Here is a 24,457-nt window from a genome sequence, read left to right as displayed (position 1 = left end):
TATGGTGTGATCCGTAATCTGCCTCTTCATTCTCTGGCTTTCACTATGATATAACAATATGAAAATTGTTGGGTAGGAGTTGTTCATACATTTTGTAGATGAGCGAATTCAGTAAGGATTTACAATATCCACGCGCACATACACACACACACACACACACACACACACACACACACATGCATGCACAGAAAGCAAATTTCTTTCTAGAGAGAATTTTACAGCTGTCATGGAGTAGTGGGGTCCAGTATATGCCACGCCACAATATGTCTGTAGGAGACCAGAATGTGCCACCCCAAAATATGCCTTTTTGGCATAAGGATTATTTTGAGCTGATTAATTTGGGAAACAGCAGACATAAAAGAAGCTTTGAAAACAGAGTAGAAGTTATTCCTTTGTAAGAGAAATTTCTACCTATAAAGGAAACTTCCATTTATTAGGGTGTCTCCCTCTCTGTACCAAGAAGAGACAGATGATGACTCTAAGCTACTAGAAACTCTCATCACAGGAGAAGGCAGGGACAAATCCACATAACAAACCTTACCCTTGCTTGCTGTGCTTTTCCCAGACACCTCTTCATTCTGCCCCTCACCCCAACACTCTTCTTTCTTTGTTTCAATGAAACATGGCATTTAAACCTGAGCTCAAGTCACTTCTTTGAGATTTGCTCATTTTTCCCTGGATTTCTCCCTTGTGTACACAAGGTATACATGTTACTAGACTTTTTTATCTCGGGAATCTCTCTTTTGTTACAGGAGTTTGTTCCAAGTAAGGACTATGAAAGGTAGAGACAACATTATTTTTCCTCCCCTGCAGCAGACGATATAGCAGGCAGCAGCCCCCAAACACCCGCTCCCCTGGGATCCCACTGCATTCTGCACTCATAGCACTCAGATGCTGCGGATGCTCTTCTCCACTTTTCCCTCCTGCTCTTGACTTGCTGGGGCTCAGAAACCAGTACCCTGAAATATGGCATTTTGACACACTGCACTGAAGAACCTCAAGATCTCTCTGACCTTATCCCACCTCCCTCCATCTCTCTCGAAGAACAAGATGAAGTTGTCCTCTGAAGTTCACTTATGTGTCTAAAGTCTGACCCACCAAAGAGAACAATTGTATTTTTTTCCCTTCCCCTCCCTGTTATCTCGTTATCTATTGCAGACAAGAAGACCAAGAATGTAACCACATCTGAATAGACACTTCCATGAGATAATGTCTGTCTCTCAGATTCACTCAAATTCCAAGAAAAATATTTACAAATTAATCTCTGTTCCCCATCCATTGATCCATTTAATCTCCCTAGTAATCATTTTTTGTCCCACAACAGAATTCCTCTTCTCCCCTCTCCATAACCTGTTTGGCTAGGAACCAAGCCCCTCATTCTTTCTCTACCCTCAGGATGTATAAGCTTCTACACCCCAGTGGGGGATTGAGTCTTCATTCTGAAGGCTCCCACGTACACATAAATAATAAATTTGTTTGCCTTTTCTCCAATTAATCTGTCTTTTGTGAGTTGATCTTTCAGTGAATCTTCCAAGGGTGAAGGGGAAACTTTCCCACTGCTCCTACAACTATGAGCTCTGGAAGGGAGGGAATATAACTTTCAATTCTATATCTCCATCCCAACCTGCTTGTTGCATGTCACAAATGCTTAATAACTCTGAACTGATGGAATAATGGGCTGTTTTTTTGAATTGAGAACTAGACATGATTTTATACTTACAACTTTCTCTAAAGCAGAGATTCCAAGCTCTTGTTTTATAATAATCCTTTCTCCACATTCTTTAGGGCATCTATAAATTATTTTAAGATTGTTAACAGAAAAATCATGAAGTCTATAAATTTAGAAAGGAGAACTTTATTTCTTAAAACGAGTTGCAATCTGCAGGCTGTGAAGCGGAGCCTCTAGTCGAGACTGAAAGCAGGCGTTTTGAGGAATGAAGGGTGGAACAAGAATTTAGGCTAAATGGATTGACTAGATATATAGATTTAACAGGTTATAGGAGGAGCTATGAATATTCATGAAGGGGGATTATCCATGTGCATGGTAGGAAAACATGTATCATATATCCCATGTTCACCTTGGGGTGGAGACTTAACATTAAAATGAAGTAAGATTAGGCCTGATATGTCAAAAAGTGAAGCAGAGGGCACAAAGGCACTTTGTGCACAGCGTCCATAATTCAGCCAGCACATCAATGGTCGGTGGGCATTAATAAGGAAGGACTACATTGTGAAACTGGCCAGCTGTCATGTCAGAATGCAATAAAGGAAGCAGCATCTGGTCACAGTGTCAGATGGTTGGTTGAAGTCAGTGGAGAAGTGAGACTTCCAATCTTTGTTTTTCCAGGGCTGGTTTCTATTTAACTCTTAAGAAAGAAACCTAGTATCAGTTAGTAAGGAAGGGGGTATACTGAGGTGTGGCTGATCTCTTGTCCTATCATGGTTTGTAAACTTAATTTTTATGGAATCTTCTTGGCCACGGGGATCCATTCAGTTGGCTGGGAGAGCTTAAGATTTAATTTTTATTTCACAGGATATTTTGAGAAATTCTGAAATACAAGTCTTACATACTAGTAAAAAAAAAAAAAAGACCTAGGTTCCATTTAATTTTATGTAAACACAGGTGTGCTTTTGCAAAAATAAATTTCCAGAGAAAATGCCAGAAAAGAGTTCACATGCCCTTTCTTGTCCACAGTAGATTTTACTCTCATGTATATATACATACACACACCAAAACACACACACACACACACACACACACACACACACACCAGGTCACACACATACTCCTGTTCCCCATGATCAGATATACTGGCTTTCTGTATGTCTGGCTGAATCCAGGAGTGTAGGCATGGATCAAAGGAAAACTCACTTGACAGTAGATTCATTTCCTGGCCATAAGATAATAAACATATATTCAAGTTCTCTAGTAATTAGAAAAATGCAAATCTTAATAAAATGAGATGCCAGCTGGGCATGGTGGCTCACGCCTATAATCCCAGTACTTTGGGAAGCCAAGGTGGGAGGATCACTTGGGCCAGTAGTTTGAGATCAGCATGAGCAACAAAGCAAGACCTCTTCTCTACAAATAATAATAATAATAAATTAGCCAGGCTGGGCAGTGCACCTGCAGTCCTAGCTACTCAGGAGGCTGAGCTTAAGCCCAGCAATTTGAGGCTGCAGTGAGTTATCATCATGTCACTGTACTCTAGCCTGGGTGACAGAGTGAAACCCTGTCTAAAAAAAAAAAAAAAACACAAAAATATAAAAAAAAAAATGAGATGCCATTTTTACTTGTCAGACTGACACTTTATAAATCAAAACAAAACAAAACAAAACACCCAGAGCTGGTAAGAGTGAGAGATGCCGATGTAAAAGAGGCTGAAGCACAAAATATGATTTGAAGAGTTTACTTAAGCTAAGATGAGGACAACTATCCAGGAGACTCAGACCCAAGTAACCTTGGATATGAGCTCTGTTTGGCCTTTATTACAGGCAGATTTTTAAAGGCAAAAAAGGAGGACAAGGAGCAGGCTGATACAAAGTTTTTTCTATCATGAATTCTCATTGGTTTACAAAAATAACATTAATTAGTGATTGGCTATACATTGTTAAGCTATCAGTTGTGGGTTATAGTGCCTGGTGTGGCATTATGAGGTTAATTGATAGCTACTTGTGGCCATAGCAAGCAGTTTTAAGGCATGAATACATAGCTCAAAAGGAGGAAGGGAGGATGTGATTGCTGCCTCATTTTAATGCTTCTCTGGGCCTGGCAATTTGCAAGGGCTCACATTTCTCAGATAAAAGTTCTTTTCTTTCCTCAGAGGACATGAGTACTTTCAGGTATTGTTGGTGAGAATGCATTTTTGGAAGGCAATTTTTACCCACCCATGAACTACAAACAACTTCAAACAATCTTTCCCACAGAATGCATACAAATGCATAAAAATGTTTCTACAGGGGTATCCATTGCAGGATAGTTGGACTTAGCCAACATAACAGATAATACCAAATCTGCAAGTGCATCCATAAAGAACATTTAAATAATTCATAATGCATTCATGCAAAGGATACTATGCAACTAAAAAGAGAGCAAAAATGCCTTTATGCATTAATTTGTCCATATATATATTTAAGCAAAACTCATGACAGAACAATATGTGTAGAATGATGTCTCTCTCTCTGTCTCTCTGTGTGTACATGTGTGTATTGTGTGTATATGTGTGTGTATATATACACACACATACACACATATTTCTTCATATATATTTATGGAAAGGTAACACTGTTAGTTGTAGGTATTAGTATTGCAACTGCCTATAAGGGCCAAGGGAGAAGTTCCTATTTGCCCTCTGAAATTTCACTGAAAAATCAACTGAAAAAAGGCAGATTAGTTGGAGAAAAGGCATACAAATTTATTTAATGTGTACACAGGAGCCTTCAGAATGAAGACACAAAGATACAGGGGAAATTGTCCATTTTTATGCTTGAGCTCAACAAAGTATGGACAGCCACGTGGAAATATGATTGGACAGAGTATGCTTTAATGATAATAGACTGAGTGGGGAAACTGGCAAGTCCTATCTAGATTCTTCTTGGCCATTCTGAGCATGTATTCCTTTCTTCTGGGTATGGAACAGGACCCTCTCTGGAATGGAGGTCTTATGACCTACAGTCAAAGAAGGTAGGTCATATAATTTCCCTATGGCCAGGTTTTACACAGAAAGACAGAGGGAAATTTAGAGTAATATTTTTAGGTCTTATGGCTGGCTTTGGGGAAAAGGGGTATGGTTTCTTTGACCCACCTTGTGGAAGAGGGAGTCTAGTTTCTATGGCTAGCCTTGGAGGAGAACGAGTCTGGGAGACAGGAAGGCAGGAGAAGGTCAGAGAGAAACCTTTTCTTCTGAGGCTGATTCTGAGGCTTTCATTTTGGGGTATTGTTTTCTGAGTTCCAACACAATCTAAGTTTAAAGTGAAAAGAGGCAATACAGGCACTTTTCTGTATTTCTTTACAGGGTAAAAGCCTGTGGAAACATGCAGCAAAAATTTCTGGAGATTTCTTATACATATATGTTTATATTGCTTTCTGAATTGTAAAATAATCCCTTAATTGGTTAAAAGTCAAGAGTGCTTTAATTTAAATAAAAGCATTCAAATAATAATCTGCTCAGGACATTGGCAAATTATATTTACTCTTCTTAGTCCAAGTGTAGATTAAAGCTGTTCTCTGAAGTTCCCTTATCAACCTAAAGTCTGGACCCATTAAATAAAAACAAACAAACAAACAAACAAAAATCCAAAAAACCAAGGACCTCTGATCCCTTCCCTGAGTTTTCATTCACTGAATTCATACTGTAGGAAGAAAGGCTGAAGTCTGTTAACACACCAAGACAGATTTTGTCACAAAACATTGTCTGCTCTGCAAGCCTTTGTCCCAGGCCATTGTATGTTCTTCAAGCCCCTTGAATTCCCCAAAGATCATTTAATACTCCCCTAAAATCATCCACACCTCCCCATTTACCTTTCCCCCAAGAATAAGGGTATATAAGCCTTTGTACCTCCTTGGGTGGTGGGTTAATCACTCTGTGATATTTTCCCCCTGTGCATTTTAATAAATTTTTACGTCTTTTCTCTTACTAATCTGCCTTTTGTCAGTTGATTTTCAGCAAACCTTCAGAGGATGAAGGGAAAGTTTTCTGTTTACCCCTACAAAGGTTAATGAACTTGTCTTTTTATTCTCTAGGCATTTCTTTTAGAACCACCAACTTTAATTTCAGTCATCTGTGCGGTTACTAATTGAGAAGAATTTCACTTGTCCCAATTCTATTAGGCTGGGTTGATTCTCAAAATTGATGTTATCCTATAAGCCCTGTAAGCCCTAGAGTTTCTCCTGGTCTACAGAATCCCAAATACCAGGCATTACTGTGGTGGGGAAAACACCAATTAACGCAAATTCCACTAATTATGATCTCAACTAGCCAAAAGTATGTGCTAAAAAACAATTTAGAAGCAGACAAAAGATCATCTTAATAACAAACACATTCATTTCAGAAGTGGGCCCATGAAATCCCTGTGTATTTGTGAGTTTGCTGCAATCCAGGCCAGGGATCCTACTCATGAAGGTGGAGCTGTCACACAGTGTGAGCGCTGAAAACAACTCATGTTAGAGCTGGAAGACCTGGCTTGGAACCCAATCTCCTTACTTCTTCTCATGTTACAATGGCTAAATGACTTTGACTCCTTTAGTTAATGCTGCCACAAAGAGTTTGCAGAGCACTGAAGATGTTTGCTGAAAATTCCTTACACAAGCTATCCATTCACAAATGAACTCACAGAATTCATTCACAAACAGTTCTGAGTGCCTGGCACGTTCCTGAAGAAGTTTATTCCCGGATTACTATCTAGAAGGTAGGGAAGAGGGCAATGAGGAGGCACACAGGAGAATGGGCAACTGCAAATACGTGTGGCCTCCACTCTCTGATCATTAGGTAATAGCCATTATTATGGCTCTCTTAATATTATAGTAAATCTTTAGGAGACAAACAAGGATCTAATCGTAATGGCTACATTACATTTATCTGTAAAGTGGGGAAAGGGGCAGTGGAGCTTGAGTCAAACATTTTAACAAGAATTTCAAAGCAGAATTTTTTAAAATTTGTGATTGATACAAAGTCACTGTACATATTTATGGGGTACAGGTGATATGATGTTTTACTATGTGTATAAATTTTGTAATGATCAAATAAGGGTAATTAGCATATTTATAACCTTAAACATTTATCATTTCTTTGTGATGAGGACATTCAAAAACCTCTCTTCTAGCTGCTTTTTTTTTTAAATGTGATTTAGCTTAAAGTTTTAACTAAGAAATTTAGCTAAGCAAGGCCCTCATTCATACTCTCCAAGATGTTATCAGAATACTTTCTCTGATTTTGATTAAAAGACAATTGAAGAAAAATTGAAAAAAAAATGACGTGGGACCACTTTTCTTAAGTGAAAATTAAATCCAATCTCCATCCTACACAAAATACATGCTATGTTTGCAATATTCTTTTATCTATGGTAGGTTTATATAAAAAGTAAACAAGATATTTTACAATCCATATTTAGTGATGTGCTTATACAATTAGAGACTTTTATGAATCATCTTCATTATGCATTTAAACAGTTCATAAAAGTTATGAGTCCAATGTCTTTACCCCTTTCTGTTGTTGTAAACCTTTAACTGTAATGGCAGCGAGAGCAAAGAAACCAAAATGTGCATATTCAATCTAGAGGCTTCACACCAACCTCGGCTTTAGTTTTGCATGAATTAACAGAAATGAATTTGCAGCGTTTTATTTCTTGGTGTAATGGAGCTCAAGTATTTCATAAAGTGTAACCATACAGCAAATTCTGAGCTCATTTTAGAATAATTAGCACATTGATGTTACTTGTGTAGTTAAAAGGAAATGTTAAAATTTCTCCATTGTAAGCACTTTTTGAAGGCTCACTCTGTTCTCTGAAGTGAGCAATCTTTCACTCTGAAGAAAGCTGGAAGCTCCGTCTTCCCTGTATTTCATCTTCTTCCTCTTATACCTCAATTAAAATACTAGTGCTTATTCGGACGAGTCTTAATTACAGGCCCAGAGCAAGTGAAAGAGCCTCTGTAGATTAAGCTGGTAATTTTTTAAAATGATGTATTTACCTCAAGTTACTCCTGCTCAGTCCTTTGAATAATTAAGGCTCAGCTAAGGGAGACCTAAAATCCGTACCTTAAAATGTCTTCATTTAGCTTTCTCACCAAAATTTGACATTCTCACATCTCTTTCCCCAACTCCTTCCATCAAAGGAAAGCCACTTGCCTGGAAGACGGAAGGAATTGACAATTACTGAGTTTCTGCTCTAGGTCAGACATGCTACCGTGGGAGGCACGTTACACTCCCATTTCTTTGGGCATTTGCATCATTCCGTGAGGTCGAGGTAGTCATCCCTGTTTTGCAGCCGAGGGGAGCAAGCCTCGAGAATGTCAAGCGAGCTTCCCAAAGTCACACAATGCAAAGGGAAGATTTCATTCAAATTGGTCAAAGTCTGGACTCTGTTCCTTGCCACATTCTGTGCCAGCCCAAGGAGGCTGACAAGGCGACAGAGGCTATTTAGATGGTTCTTAACTTTCTCTGTAGGTAACGTCACCTTTTTGAAACCTAAAGGTAGTTTTTAAGCTATCTTCCAGGCCCCGCCCTCCAGCGGATTGATTGGCCCACCCAGCCCAGCGGCCCAAACCAAGACACTGACTCCACTGGAATTGTGACCGCAGGGATGGAGCAACACAAGAAGATGATTTCTACAACCCTATAATTTTGCCCCAATTAACAAACCTAGTTGCCTAATCCCTTGCCGGTTAAACTATCCTTAAAAACCCTGTCTCCCAAATTCTCAGGGAGGCAGATTTGAGAAACTTCTCCCCCTCCCCCTTAGCACTATGCAGAATAAAGACTCTTCTCGTGTAAAACCTGCTGACTCAGCATATTGGCTTCTTGGACAGTGGACAAATGAACCTGGTTGGGCGGCAACATTCTTACAGATCTACAGTAACCATGAGAACTAGACAAGAAAAGTAGATACTTTAATGAGATGCATGTAAATCCAGGATCTAGTGAGATACATGCTAAGACCAGAAATTTTGTTTTGTTCACAGATGTTAGCCAAGCACCTAGTCCCTGGCACAGAATAGGTGCTTAGCAAATACTTACTGAATGGGAGTTTGGGAACATCAAGGAGGGACATATCTCACAGATTTAGTGAGGGGAGTGGGGTGTGTGAAGGTTTCTGAAGAAAGTTCTAAAGAAAAACAAGAAAGAGAAGTAAGAGTTATTCTAGTGGTAAGGAATAGTATGTGCAAAGGCCAGCAAGAAATAAGAGAGTCTGGTCTGGGCATGTCCTTTTCTGGGAAAGAGAACATATCCACATTCTGCCAGTGTAGGCTGCAGAGCCCAAGCACAGAGGTTAGACAAAGAGGCAGAAAACTCAGGAAACAATGTTTTTTGCAAGGAGTGTGCAGGATGGGCAACTCTCTGGGTCAGATTGCTGGATCTTTGGTGCTGAGACAAGTCTGTTGAATTAAAGCAAGATTTTCAAAGAATATTCCAAGGATTACTTTCTTAAGTGAATTTAGAAAATGTTGTGGGTGATATTGTGATATAATAATAAATATATATTTGGTTTTCATCTCTGATTCCTTGCAAAGACTTCTAAAACTTTGGAATTCCCTGAGTAGTGGGGGTGAGAAGCACATCTTTGGTTATTTATGCTGGGAGGTAAGTTGGGGGCTGGCTGCCAGTGGAACCAACTACATGATTAGAGAGTTGGAACTTTCAACCCCACCCTCAACCTCTGAGGATAGGAAAGGGGCTGGAGATGAGTCAATCACCAAAGGCAATGATTTATTCCACAGTGCCTGTGTAATGAAACCTCCATAAAACCCCTAAGCAGCTGAGTTCAGAGTGCTTTTGAGTTGATGAACTCATTGAAGTGCTAGGAGGTGGTGCACCTGGGGAGGGCACGGAGGCTCCACGTACCACACCATACCTTGCCCCATGCATTTCTTCCAGCTGTTCCTGATTTGGATCCTTTATAAAATAAACTTGTAATAGTAAGTAAACTGTTTTTCTGAGTTCTGTGAGCTGTTGCAGTAAATTATAGAACCCAAGGAGGGGGTTATAGGAACCCCCAATTTATATCCAATCAGAAATATGGGAGACCCAGGACTTGCAACTGGCATCTGACGTGACAGTGGTCTTGGGGACTGAGCCCTTCACCTTTGGGGTCTAAAGCTGACTCTGGGTAGTTAGTGTCAGAATGGAATTGAATTGTTGAACACCCAGTTGATGCCTGAAGAGTTGAAGAATTGGTTGTTGGTGTGGAAATAACCCACACATTTGGTTTCGAAGTGTTTTGTGGGTAAAAACAGATCATAGTAGTACTGGGATAAGCAAAGTTTTTTTTTTTTTTATTTACTATAGGATAACATGTTTTATAAATTCATCCAGATGGAAACATTCCATGCATTGTTTTTAAGCTTATTGGACTACAAGACGTAACTTAGGAAACCAGTTTGGGAAACAGTGAAGGAAAGGCATTGTTCATGAAGAGCTATAAATTTCAAATCTTGCTCCATTCATTGTTCAATTCTGGAATTTTCTAGGTGGCTGTGGAGCAGTAAGTTCTAGATGCACACATGTGCAAGAATTATAGGTTTTTTCATTACCCCCTGCCATACTGGCTAAACCTCACCATCTTGGTTTGAGCTTTAGATTTTCATTCATCCACTCCTATTTGCTTCACATTCTTACTGGGAATGGATATTTTGCCAATCCTACCCTATATTACTGGAATCCCACCACTATACCTAATTCTAACAAAATGTCTTTCCAAATGACTGAAACGTGCTTCTGTATGCCCTTAGAATGTTCTTACTGTCAGAGATGCCCACCCCTAACTTCCAGGGAATATTGTTCTGTTAGTGCCTACTCTTGTTCTGGGTCTCCTGCAGAATTCAACCACCTTGTATATATCAAAAGTTTGTAAATCACACCTAAGTTTACTACCTACATTTGAATAATACCATTTGCAAAACTACTGACCCCTGACCTTGGAGGCTGGCCCTTTAATAAGGTCTGAAACCTCAGCTCTGGACTTCCTTGTCTGGGCATATTCTCCCCCGCCCTTACTTCCACCATGTTGTCATAAGCTATCACAATTTGAAACTAAAATTCCCAGAACAACTGAAGAGAGAAAACAGACACAAACAGCTCCGAACACATTTACCTTACAGTTCCTTACAAATTTATTGACTTTCATTTTTCTCCTTCCTGATCATTGCTAGGTGGTTAATGTCCTCAGGAGGTGGTGACAATCCATTGTTGTCTTCATATTCAAATTGCCTTTTCTTCAGATGAGTGTTCACTGTCCTCTGTCCTTCCATGGTTGCTGTCTTAAGTCACAGATGGTAATCTTCAGCTCTTGTCTTCCCAACTGAAAGCTCTTTGTACTCCTTATTCATCAGATATTTTTGAGTAGGTTTTAGATAAGCTTCAAAGCCAATTCTGGGCATCCGATACAATGGTCCTTAAAGGCTGTTGCTTTTTGCTAAATTCCTATTAAGTGTCTTACAGATATTGAGATTTTTACTAGAATATTGGTTTCTTTAGCCAAATTCACATTCACATACTTCCTCATTACTAAAAATCTCATTGTTGGTCAAGAATATTTGTATTTTTGTTTTGTTTTGTTTTGCTTTCAGTGTTGTCTAGGCCAAAAGCAATAACAACAGCTTGTAGAATATTGCAACTACAAATCAAAACCCCCATAATTTTTGGAATATTGTGATGGCTTTACAGTCAGAAAATCAATAATTTTCCTAAATTTAACCTATCAATCATCCATACATTCTTTCAAAATTTTGAAAAAAGTTATCAAAAGATATAATAGCAAAATGTTCACTAAAATATTAATATCCATACAGAACTGTGCAGAACTCTGATAAAAAGCTGACTTGTGGGTAGCTAATATTCAAGGCCTAAGAAGAGCCTGCCACTCTGCCTGTGAGTCTATAGAGAGAGCCAGCTGGTGCCAGGAAGGATGCCGAGTCCATTTACAATCAAGCCACAAGGAACCAGGGAGGAAAAGAGAAAGGTGATTCCAAGGAAGGCTGCACTCAACTTAATTCTTCCATGTGAAGGTACAAATCAAGAACCAGAGAGACTAGGTTGCTTCCTACTAATTAAAATATAGGGATTCCTCCCATAATTTTCTCCCCTCAATATCTAGGACCAATCTGATTAGCAATGCCTATTTTGGAATGGGATGTAAAAGCAGGAATAGAGCGAGTTTATGCACAGGTGCTAGCCAGCAATTACTAAATATCTCAATAGAAAAAAAAACTATGGATACTAATAAAGTACATGGCTATTTTGGCAGATATTACATTGATGGTTTGAGTTATCAAGTGTCATTATAATTAGTTTTAGTATCAAAGAAAATTGACCTGTGGGAAAGAGAAGGTCTGTTCATGACCTTAAACAAAGCAAGCTCTGGTTTGGTCTTGGCTTGAATAGAAAATTTTAGGGGAGATAGGAGAGATGCTCACAGAGACTTTGGGCTGCCAAGGCAACCTCTGGTCTCTGTTGGCCACATGGAGAGGCCAAAGCTGGGGTTCATCTCAAAAGGGCAGAGCTTTGGAGTATATATGTGGCTACCTCAGATGCTGTTGTCTCAGCCTGGGCTATTGATCATCAAATCAAAATCCTATTGCAGCAGGAAAATTTGACATTGAAAGAGAATGTTTAAGATATTAATGATGTATTTAAGCTGAACTAATAGCAAGGTATAAGAAGAGTTGACAAATAGAAAAAAAAATTTGGACAGGGGGTGGTCACAACCTCTCTCTGGCCCTCTACATATATAAGATTGAGACATGCCAAAGACAGAGACAGCACAAGGCTAAAGAAGGCTTTGTCCTCCTTTCCAGTTTAGGGAAGAATCACATGGCATAAACATAGGTCACTGCTCACCACGAGGTCTCTGAAGACACGGTCTAGGAAACGTCTGCGGGGGTAGGACGGCGCTAAGTTGTTCTCAGGCCTCTGTTAGTCTTAGGAAAATCCTTTGGCAGAACAAAAACCACATGATAGGAGACTTCTCTCAACTCACTTTAGGAGGACGGGTCATCCCAACAATTCACCTAGGATGCCAGGCCTCCTTGTGGGGTAAGACACTAAATAGAAAGTATTCAACTTTCTTATTCCATTTAGTCTCTCAATTCTAATTTCTTTATGGAAGCATGTAAGAATCTGTCACTGGTTTTTGTTTGTAACAGCAGTGTGGATTTAAGGAATGTAAACTAGAATCCGGAAACATATTGCTAGGGATAAAATACTTTCCTGACTGAGGATTTGATATTCTTATAATTTTTTAATTTGATTCAGTAGAAGTTTTTTTTTTTTTTTTTTCATACAGAGTCTCACTCTGTCGCCCCAGGTAGAGTGCAGTGGCTTCATCATAGCTCACTGCAACCTCAAATTCCTGGGTTCATGCGGTCCTCCTGCCTCAGCCCCCAGAGTAGCTGGAACTAAAGGCAAGTGCCACCATGCCTAGCTAATTTTTTCTATTTCTGGTAGAGACAGGGTCTCACTCTTGCTCAGGCTGGTCTCAAACTTCTGAGCTCAAGTGATCCTCTCACCTTGGCCTCCCGGAGTGCTGGGATACAGGCATGAGCCTCTGTGTCTGGCCTGATACGAAAGAATTTAAGCAGAGTGGGACATTGTATGGTAAGGCCATAAGTCCACTTTGGCAGGGAATGACCCAGACTCCATTCAACCAAGCAGCAATCTACAGAGGGAATACTTAAGCTCTATGAACTTTGAAACTATAAATTCTATTATTTCAATTTTAATTGAGATATATTTACATGCCATACAATTTGTCTTCCTAAAGTGTATAATTCAGTGGTTTTTAGTACACTCACAAAGCTGTATAACCATCACCCCTATGTAATTCCAGAACATTTTCATACCCTAGAAAGAAATCTCATACCCACTAGCAGTCATCCCCATTGTCCCTGACACCCAGAAATCTGCCTTCTATGTCTATGGACTCGCCGTCTCTGGACATTTTGCATAAACAGAGTCATACAGTATATGGTGTTTTATGTCTGCTTTCTTTTACTTAGCCTGGTATTTTCAAGGTTCACCCATTGTATTAGTTTGCTTGGGCTCCCATACCAGAGACTGGGTGGCGTAAACAACAGACATATGTTGTCTTACCGCTCTGGAGGCTGGAAGTCCAAGATCAAGGAGTCAGCAGTGCTGATTCTCCTGAGGCCTCTCTCCTTGGCTCTTTTCCTGGCATCCTCACATGGTCCTCCTGCTGTGTGTCTAACCCCTCTTCCTACAGACCAGTCATACTGGATTAGGGCCACCCACACAGCCTCATCTTAGCTTAATGGCCTCTTTAAGTGCTCTATCTCCAAGTCACGTCACATTGTGGGGTACTGGGGTTAGGACTTTAGCATATGAATACTGGGGGACACAATTCAGCCCATGACATTCTACCCTCTGTCATCATCCAAATTCATTGTCATCTCATGTGAGAAATACATTTACTTCATCTCAATAGCCTAAGTCCAAAATCCCACATAAATATCATCTAAATAGATATGCCTGAGACTTGTGAGATGAGTCATCCTGAGGCAGAATTGTTCTCTAGTTGTGAGTCTGTGAAGCCAGATGAGTTATATGCTTCCCAAATACCATGGTGGTGTATTAGTTTGCTAGGGCTGTCATAACAAAATACCACACATTGGGTGACTTCAATAACAGAATTTAATTTGTCACAGTTCTAGAGGTTAGAAGTCCAAACTCAAAGTGTCGACAGGTTTGGTTTCTTCTGAGGCCTCTTGTCTTGACGTGCAGACGGCCACCTTCCCTCTGGGTCCTCGCGTGGTCTTTCCTCTGTGCCAGCACATCCCTCCTCTACCTGTGTATCCAAACTTCCTGTTTTTATCAGGACACTGGTTAGATTGGATTAGGGCCCACACTAACTGCCTCCTGTTAATTTAATTACCTCTTTAAAGGCCCTATGCAGTCACATTCTGAGATACTGGGTGCTAGGGCTTTAACATATGAATTTGGGGGAAACACAATTTATTTCACAATGTAGGGATAGAGATACGATAGACATTCACATTGCAAAAGGGCCAAACTGGAAAAAGTAAAGGGGTGAAGGGTTACAAGCAAGTCTGAAATCTAGCAAGGCGAATTCCAAGAGATTTTAAAGCTTGAAAATAATTCTCTTTGACTCCATGCTCTGTCCTCAGGGCCCACTGAAGTGGCAACCCTGCCTTTTGGGCCCACTAGCGTGGTGGTACCACCCCAAGACCATTGGACCTGGGTCGTCTGGGCCCATTGACAGTGGTAGCCCTGACGACCTCTGAACCACCTTCAGGGTCATTCTTTTCCCTTTTCATGAAAGATAACATATGTTCACAGCCAGATATCTGTATTGGCCCATTCTAAGAAATCCTGGAAGTCCGACAGGCTGCCTTCATTCCATTCCATCTCTGTCCCCTTCCATCAAGCTGGCAGTGCTTCTCCTGGTATGAAGGTCACGGTTTTCACCGAGGTGGCTGATTGAATCCAAAGTCACAGGCCTGTAATGTCTTTAACAAATTGTTGTCCAGCCAGATCCTTGAAGTTGTCTTCAGGACACAGTTTCTCATTTTATGCAATATAGATAGACTTAGCATTTTTCAAATCTTCAAGTTCTGGTATTTTTTAAATTGAGAATTCTTAAATTTATCTCTCCTCTCACATTTTACCATAATCAACAAGGAGAAATCAAGCCACACTTTCAACACTTTGCTTAGAAGTCTCCTCAGAGAATTAGCCAAGTTCATCACTTACAAGATCTACTTTCCACAAAACACCAGAATATAATTCAGTTAAATTAATTTCCACTTTGTAACAAGAACCTCCTTTCCTCCAATTTCCAATAGCATGTTCCTCGTCTCCATCTGGGACCTCACCAGCAGCACCTCTAGCATCCATATTTCTATCGACATCTTGTTAATGATCATACATGTATATTTGAAAGGTAATAGTTCTCTACAGATCTCTAATTTTCTTTCTGAGGCTTTACCAGAATCCCATTTAATACCCATGCTTCTACCAATAGTCTTTTCTAGGCAATTTAGGCTTTTTATAACATGCATCTCAAAATTTTCCAGCCTATACCCAGTACCCAGTTTCAAAGCCACTTCGACATTTTTAGTTCTTTGTTACAGCAGCACCCACTTCTTGGCACTAAAATTGGTTTCAGTTTGCAAGGTTACCATGACAAAGTACGCCCAATTCAGGCCATAACACTTATGTTGTAATATGTATCAGGAATTCATTCTTTTCTTTTTCTTTTCTGTGTATTTCTTTTTGTTTCCCTCTTCAATCTTCATGTAACAATTCCTGTCCCATTTAAGTCCATGTCAACTGCTATGCTGCCCTGTCCACCCCACGCCCATTGCCATCACCTTCTGACTTTAGACATTCCCTGTCATAAAAAAAGTCTTTGGCACCTCTGTCATGGTCTCTAGCTCTACCACAGTTACTGCCAGAATTCTGGGAACATCAACACACTCAAGAGCTCCCAGCCAACACCGCTGCCTCACATGGCCTTGACTTTCTCAGAGCCAAGGACTTAGTAGTCTTCTCTACCCTGACACCTCAGCCAGCCACTCCCGTTGAGGGCCACTCCTCCATTGCTACCATAAGAAACTGTTCATTTTTGTCATCACTGATTCAAACACCTCATATGACTACCACCTTCTATCCCTCCAATGCTCTTTGGGATATCTCTCTGTTTGGATGTCACATAGATACTTCCAAGTAAAAATGACTGAAACTGAGAAGAGTCAGAAGCACACCCACAGATTTAAACTCTTTAATAGCCTTTGCTATTTTGGCATTAGATGGGCTGTGAGGTTCCAGGCTCTGGGACACGAGGATCAGAAATTCTCCCTGGATGGGGCTAACTTATCAACCCACGAGACGGTCACATCCCTCAGGAGGCAGCCATGGTTGGGATCACTGTGGGCTGCCATCTCTACGTGTCCTGGGGAGCGGTACCTGCTGCGGTTGTTGCAAGCTTTCTTTCTTACCAGCTCCAGGATGTTGCCCTTCAGTTACTTGAGAATGGCAGCCAGGAAAACCCCTATGGGAGCTCAAGTGCCAGTGGTAGTGACCCTTCCACAGGAGACAGACCACGTGGCTTATGCGCAACTGCAGTTCAGCTCTTGTGAAGTGGGAGCAGGCTTAATTTCTACTCCTATAGGAGCTCCAGTGGCTCCTTCTCCCTAACAAAATCTTTGCTGGGCTTTGTTGCAATTGTCTCACTTTGATTTTTCAGCTGCCCTGGCTTCTCAAGATGACAGTTGTCAGTCTCACTATTGTATCTCCATGTTCCAGCCTCTCATTGGTCATGGAATAGCCTTTGTGACACCTAGAATTTGGTGTCCACTTGACCCTGATCAGGCCTGGGGATAGAAATATTTGTGTTAGGAACCTGGTCACCCTAACAACTGGATCCTCTTTTTGAGAGAACACTAGCTTTCTATTCGCCATTAACATTGTAGGAAAAAGGAGTGGATGCTTCAGTGGAAAAGTTTGTCTTGGCTAGAGAACACAAAACCAGGTTGCCTGATCCTAGCCTTGTCTTTGAGCTCGTTTAGACCCCAGTTGTAAATCACAGGTCACTGATAGACACACACAATGTTTTATCCAGCAGAGGTTCAATTGTCCACCCTCCGTGCATTGTAAGAAAACCAATTTTCCCCATGTTTTCATAGTCATTTCAGTATTTCTGATAAATATTCATGTGTCTGTTCTTTAGAGTCTCTTTTGAACTTGTTATAATATCTGCCAATTCCCTCAGAAGTTAAGTAAAATCTCTTAACATGTTCACATCTGTATTAGTGTCATGATTTTACTCTTTTACCAAAGTTACTTTTAAACATTTTTGGGTTCACATCAATATGCCCAGTTGATTTGTTTACCAGTGCCAGGTAAATATTGGACAAAAAAGTGTACCACATGCAACGTTAATTTCGGGTATCTCTTTCCTTGACTCTCATAGGTGATTCTAAAGCACCAAGAGAACTTTGTTGATTCTTTTTTTTCTAATTTCAACTTTCCTCTCTACTACTTTCTTTTCAAATGTTTATTTCTTTTTATGGAGAAGAAGTTTGTATAACATAAATTCATCATTTTTGGCCGGGCATGGTGGCTCACACCTGTAATCCTAGCACTCTGGGAGGCCAAGGTGGGTGGATTGCTAGAGGTCAGGAGTTGGAGACCAGCCTCAGCAAGAGCGAGACCCCGTCTCTACTAAAAAATACAGAAAGAAATTATCTGACCAACTAAAATATATATACAGAAAAAGATTAGCCAGGCATGGTGGCACATGCCTGTAGTCCCAGCTACTGGGGAGGCTGAGGCAGTAGAATCGCTTAAGCCCAGGAGTTTGAGGTTGCTGTGAGCTAGGCTGACGCCACGGCACTCACTCTAGCCTGGGCAACACAGCGAGACTCTGTCTCAAAAAAAAAAAAAATTCATCATTTTAAACATCTTAATATGTGCCATTTAGTGGGTTTTAGAATATTCAAAATGTTATACAACCCTCACCAGTATCAAAGTTCAAAACTTTTTTACTCCAAAAAGGAAACCCTTACCTATAAAACAATCACTCATCATTCTTCTGACCCCAAAGATAAGCTCTTTATCTCCATAGACACACCTATTCCAGTTCATTCGCAAGTGAAATCATACATTATGTGGCCTTTTGTGTAGGTCTTCTTTCAGTCAGCATAATTTTTACAAGGTCCATTCATAGTGTAGCATGTATCAGTACTTTATTCATTTTTATGACTAAATAACATTCATTGTGTGGATATACCACATTTTATTTATACACTCATCATTCGATAGACATTAGAGCACTTCTACTTTTTAACTATTGTGGAAAATGCTGCTATAAATATGCCCTCTTAAATTTGAGTACCTATTTTCAACACTTTTTGGTATGTACCTAGGAGTGGAATTGCTGGGTCATTTTAAAACTGTCTACCTTTTGAGTAACTGCCAAACTGTTTTGCACAGTGTCTGCACAATTTTATATTTCTACCAGCAAGGAACAAGTGTTCTCACTTATTCACATCCTTGACACCATGAATTGTTTCCCATTGTTTTCACTCTGGCCAATCTAGTAGGTGTGAAATGGCATTTTATTGTGGTTTCTATTTGCATTTCCCTAATGACTAGGGATATTGAACATTATTTAATATGTTTGTTGGACATTAATACCTCTATTTGGAAAATTGTCTATCCCAGTCTTTTGGCTACTTATTATTTATTTATTTATTCATTCATTTATTTATTATTTTACAATATTACAGGTTTCAAATGTTTTTGATTACATGGATTGCTTTTGTTACACTTGAGTCAGTGTTTTACGTATGTCCATCACTCAGATAGTGTTCACTGTACTGGTTAGGTAGGTTTTCACCCATCCCCTCCTCCCTCATCCCCACTGGCTGATTTCCACTGAGTTTTATTCCTCTCTGTGCACATGTATGCACATCGCTTAGTTCTCAGTTAATAGCAAGTACATGTGGTGTTTGTTTTTTCATTCTTTAGATACTTCACTTAGGATAGTGGTCTCCACTTCCATCCAAATTGTTGCAAAAGGCCTTAATTCATCTGTCTTTGTGGCTGAGGAGTATTCCATAGTATACATATACCACATTTTGTTAATCCATTCATGAATTGATGAGCATTTGGGTTGATTCTACATCTTGGCAATTGTGAATTGTGCTACAACAGACATTTGAGTGTAGCTATCTTTTTGATGAAATGACTTCTTTTCCTTTGAGTAAATACGCAGTAGTGGGATTGCTGGATCAAATGTTAGGTCTACTTTTACTTCTCTGAGGAATCACCATACTGTTTTCCATAGAGGTTGTGCTAATTTGCAGTCCCACCAACAGTGAACAAGCATTCCTTTCTTTCTGCAACCACACCAACATCTGTCGTTTTTGCACTTTTTAATAAAAAGCCATTATAACAGGGGTAAGGTGATATCTCATTGTGGTTTTAATTTCCATTTCCCTGATGATTAGTGACATTGAGAATTTTTTGTAGGTTTATTGGTCATTTGTTTATCTTCTTTTGCAAAGCTTCTGTTCATGACTTTTACCCACTTTTTAATACAGTTGTTTGTTTTTTTACTTGCTGATTTGCTTGAGTTCTTTGTAGATTCTGGATATTAGCCCTTTATTGGATGTATTGCTTGTGAATATTTTCTCCCATTCTGTAAGCTATTTGCTGTGTTGATTATTTTCTTAGATGTGCAGAAGCTTTTCAATTTAATCAAGTCCCATTTATTTATTTTTGTTTTTGCTGTGATTGCCATTGAGGTCTTCTCTATAAATTCTTTCCTTAGACCAATTTCTAGAAGAGTTTTTCCAACATTTTTTCTAGAGTTCTTATGGTCTCATGCCTTACATTTAAATCTTTTATCCATCCTGAATTAATTTTTATGAATAGTGAGAGATATGGATCCTGTTTCATTCTTCTGCATGTGGCTATCCAATTTTCCTAGCACCATTTATTGAATAAGGCTTCTTTTTCCCAGCATATATTCTTGTCTGCTTTGTCAAAGATCAGTTGGCTATATGTAGATAGCTTTACATCTGGGTTTTCAGTTCTGTTCCATTGGTCTACTTCTCTATTTTTGTGCCAGTACCATGCTATTTTGGTTACGATAGCCTTGTATTGTTTGAAGTCTGGTAATATAATGCCTCCAGATTTGTTCTTTTTGGTTAAGATTGCTTATGCTATTTGGGGTCTTTTTTGGTTCCGAAGGAAGCATAAAATTATTATTTTTAGATCTCTGAAATATGACGTTGGCATTTTAATGGGGATTGCATTGAATCTGTAAATCACTTTGGGTAGTATGGACATTTTAACAATGTTGATTCTACTGATCTGTGAGCATGATATGTTTTCCACTCATTTGTATCATCGGCAATTTCTTTCCTCAGTGTTTTGTAGTTGTCTTTGTAGAGATCTCTTACCTCCTTGGTTAAGTATATTACTGGGTATTTTATTTTCTTTGTGGCTATTGTGAATGGTATTGAGTCTTTGATTTGATTCTTGGCTTGACTATTATTGGTGCATAGGAATGCTACTGATTTGTGTACATTGATTTTGTAATCTAAGCCTTTGCTGAATTTATTTATCAATCCCGGGAGTCTCTCAGAGGAGAGGGTTTTCTCTTTAGGGTTTCTCTTTAGGGTTTTCTAGATATAAGATCATACCGTTTCAACAAGTGACAGTTTGATCTCCTCATTCCCAATGTGGATACCTTTCATTTCTTTCTCTTGCCTGATTGATCTGGCTAGAATTTCCAGCATTTTGTTGAATAAAAGTGGTGACAGTGGGTATCCTTGTATGTTTCCAGTTCTTAGTGGGAGTGTTTTCCACTTTTCCCCATTCATTATGATGTTGGTTGTGAGTTTGTCATATATGGATTTTATAATTTTGAGATATGTTCCTTCTATGCCTAGATTGTTGAGGCTTTTTATCATGAATGGGTGCTAAATTTTCTCAAACGCTTTTTCTGCATCTGTTGAGATCATTATATGGTCTTTTCTTTTCTTCTTGTTTTTTTTTTTTTGGCTTCTGTTTATGTGGTGAATCACATTTATTGATTTTTGTATGTTGAACCATCCTTGCATCAGTGGGATGAAGCCCACTTTGTCCTGGTGAATTATTATTTTTTTGATGTGCCTTTGAATTCAGTTTTCTAGTATTTTATTGAGGATTTTTGCATCTATATTCATATGGGATATTGGTCTGTAGTTTTCTTTTTTTGTTGTGTCCTTTCCTGACTTTGGCATCAAGGTGATACTAGCTTTGTAGAATGAGTTGGGGAGGAATTCCCTCTTTCTCAAGGTTATGGATTAATTTCTACAGTTTGGGTACCAGCTCTTCTTTGTAGGTCTGGTGAAATTTGGCTGTGAATCCATCTGGTCCAGGGCTTATTTTTCTTGGGAGATTTTTTATTACTGGTCCAATCTCATTGCTCATTACTGGTCTGTTCAGGAGTTCTGTTTCTTCCTGATTAAGTCTTGGCAGGTTGTGTGTTTTCAGGAATTTGTCAACTTTCTTTACATTTTCGAGTTTATGTGCAGAGATTTTCATAGTATTCACAGACGATATTTTGTATTTCTGTGATATCCATTATAATGTTACCTTTTTCATTTCTGATTGAGCTTATTTGTGTCCTTTCTCTTCTATTCCTGGTTAATCTAGCAAGAAGTCTATCCATTTTGTTTATCTTTTCAAAGATGTTAGCTATAAGATTTTCATAAATATCGATTATTATTTTGAGAAAGTTAATTTCTATTCACAGTTTTCTGAGTTTTTTTTTCATGAAAGAGCAGTGGGTTTTGTTAAATGAATTTTTTTCTCCATCAATTAAATGATCACATGGGATTTTTCTTCATTCTATTAATTTTGTATAAATCTTTTTCATATGTGGCTAGATAGATTCAATTTTCTAATACCTTGGTAAGCACTTTTCTGTCTAGTTTTCATAAAGACCTTTGGTCTGTAGTTTTCTTTTTTTGTGATGCTTTTGTTTGGCTTTGATATCAGGATTATGCTGACCATATTAGAATGAGTTAGGAAGTTGTTCCCCCTATTCTATGTTTCAGAGAATTAGTTACTTCTTTAAATGTTTGATAGAATGACCCTGGGACTTCCTTTATTGAAAGGTTTGTGATTACTGATTCAATCTCTTGGAGCTTATTTTTGTATATGGTGTAAGGTAGAGATTCAACTTCAATCTTTTGCATATAGATATCCAGTTGTCCCTGAACCAATTATTGAAGATACAGTTCTTTTTGTATTTAGTTTTCTTTGCAGTCTTACTAACTATTGATTATAAGGATTTATTTATGGACCTTCAGTTCTATGACAGTTGTCTATGTGTCCTTTTTATACCAAGTACTGCACAAAATTGACTACTGTAGTATTTAGTAAATTTTGGAATATGGAAGAATGAGAACTTCAACTTTGTTCTTCCTTTTCAAGATGATTTTGACTATTTTGGGTTCTTCGAATTTTCATATGAATTTTAGGTTCAGCTTATAAATTTTTGCAAAAAAAAAGTAATAAGTAAAAATAGTTGATGTTGATAAGGTTTTTGATGAATCAAGAATAACATAGAGAATAATACCATCTCAACAATATTAAGTCTTTCATTCCATCAACATCAGATTTCTTTCCCTAGTTTAGAATATATTTCCTTACTTTTACAATGTTTCTCCTTGTTAGTGCACAAGACTTGTAAGTTTTTATTTTTTTCTAAGAATTGTATTCTTTTTGTTGCTACTATAAATGCAATTATTTCCTTAATTTTTCTAATGATTCATTGTAGAAATTGAGTTTTTATGTAGATATTGTATCCTGCCACCTGGATCAATTAATTTATTAGCTATATTAGGTTTTTTGTGGATTATTTTGGATTTTCTTTATAAAAAAGCATGTGTAGTTCAAATAGAGATCATTTCAAATCTTCCTTTCAATCTGGGTGACTTTTAATGTCTTTTTCTTGCCTAATTGCCATGGCCTGAACATATACTGCAATATTAAAAAGAAATGACAGGGTCAGACATCCTTGTCTTTTTCCTGATTTTGGGAAGGAAATCATTCTTCAAGAACAAGTCTCACATTTACTGTGGGTTTTTCATAAATGCCCTTTAACATGTCAAGAAAGTTTCCTTCTATTCCTATTTTTGAATCTGAAGTATTTTGTATACAACATACTGTGGACCGTGGTTTTGTTTTTGTTTTAATATTCTGCCAATCTCTGCCTTTTTGTTAGGTGTTTGATACATTTTTTATTTAATGTCATTACTGATAAGTTCTCCTTTATATCTGCCACTTAGCTATTCATTACATCATTTTTCTTTCTCTATTTCTTTATTACTGCCTTTTTTCTCTGTGGTGTTTTAATATCTTTATCATTTCTTTTACTATTCATTGTTAAGTTATTTTCTCAGGGGTTTCCCTAGGGATTACAATTAATGTGTTAATTTGTAACAATTTAGTTCAGATTAACACTGACAACTTTAATACTATACAAAGAACTTTGCTTTTATATAGCTCCATTTCCTTTCCTCTTATGTATGCTATAACTGTCACACAACTTATGTCTTTGTCCATCATATACCTATATACAATGTATAATTGTTGTTTTATAACATTTTTTAAAAAATCAGATATGAGGAAAAAATGGCTTGCAAACATAAAATATATTGATACTGCTTTTATATTTACCTATGTACTTACCTATATTGGTGTTATTTATTTTGTCGTATGAATTCAAGTTACTGGTCAGTGTTCTTTTATTTCATCTTGAAGGGACTCCCTTTAATGTTTCTTTTAGAACCTATTTTCTAGCAACAATTTATCTCAGACTTTGTTTATCTGAGAATGTGTTAATTTTTCTTTAATTTGTTGAAGGATACTTTTGCTGAATTATAGAATTATTGATCGATAATTTTTTTTTTTAGCTCTTTGAACATGTTCTACTCTCTTCTCGCCTCTATGGTTTCTGAGAAGAAATCTCTTAGTATTATTGATGATGCCTTATATGTGATGAATTGCTTTTAAGGTTTTCTCTTTGAATTTATCCTTATTATAAATTGTTGAGCTTCTTGGATGTGTAGATTAATGTTTGGAAAATTTTTGGTCACTAGTTTTTTCAAATATCCTTTCTATCCCTTTCTCTCTTTCCTTTCCATCTGGAACTCTCATTGTGCCTATGTTTGTATATTTGATGGTGTACTATACCTCTCTCAGCT

Source organism: Lemur catta, chromosome 8 (assembly GCF_020740605.2).
Source record: "Lemur catta isolate mLemCat1 chromosome 8, mLemCat1.pri, whole genome shotgun sequence".
NCBI lineage: Eukaryota > Metazoa > Chordata > Mammalia > Primates > Lemuridae > Lemur > Lemur catta.
This window is presented reverse-complemented; position numbering follows the sequence as displayed.